The 536-nt window shown below is 20.5% G+C and overlaps 1 protein-coding gene across 1 annotated transcript in view; it reads right to left on the reverse strand.

Moving 5' to 3' along the window:
• The window catches only part of LOC107748522 (protein strawberry notch homolog 2-like), a 39,205-nt gene that overhangs the window by 13,605 nt on the left and 25,064 nt on the right, over positions 1 to 536 (reverse strand). The gene's annotated exons all lie outside the window — the stretch shown is intronic.

Genomic DNA, 536 nt, shown 5'->3' on the forward strand with positions numbered 1-536 from the left:
CAGATATATTTAGCATTTAACTTGTGTAAAACAACATCACATTGTGAGCCTAACACACAGATGTGAATAAGTAAAAAAAAAAAAAATCCTAAGAGCAGTTATTTTTGTGTAATTTATACTATTATAGTATTTATTAATATTTTGAATGAGCTTTTATTTTTTCATTTTCATTTAATTTAAGTTTTAGTAATTTAGTTTTTTGTCATTTTCTTTTTTTATATATATATTTTTATTTATCAGTAATTTTTTTAATTTATATTTATTTCAGTTGTAATTTTAGTACTTCAGCTTCAACTTTTTCTATTTTAAGCAGTTGCCAGGGCAACATTTCTCATTTTCATTTAAGTAAAAAAAAAGTTTATTTTTGCCTTTAATTTATATTTATTTCAGTTGCAATTTTAGTACTTTCAACAAACCTTTTCTATATAAAGCAGTTGCCTAATTTTCTCATTTTCATTTAAGTTTTAAAAAATATATATATTTATAGCCATTGTACTTTTAGTAATTTAAGTACTTCAACATAAACTTATTTTATC

Source organism: Sinocyclocheilus rhinocerous, unplaced genomic scaffold (assembly GCF_001515625.1).
Source record: "Sinocyclocheilus rhinocerous isolate Xijiao unplaced genomic scaffold, SAMN03320098_v1.1 scaffold380, whole genome shotgun sequence".
Lineage (NCBI taxonomy): Eukaryota > Metazoa > Chordata > Actinopteri > Cypriniformes > Cyprinidae > Sinocyclocheilus > Sinocyclocheilus rhinocerous.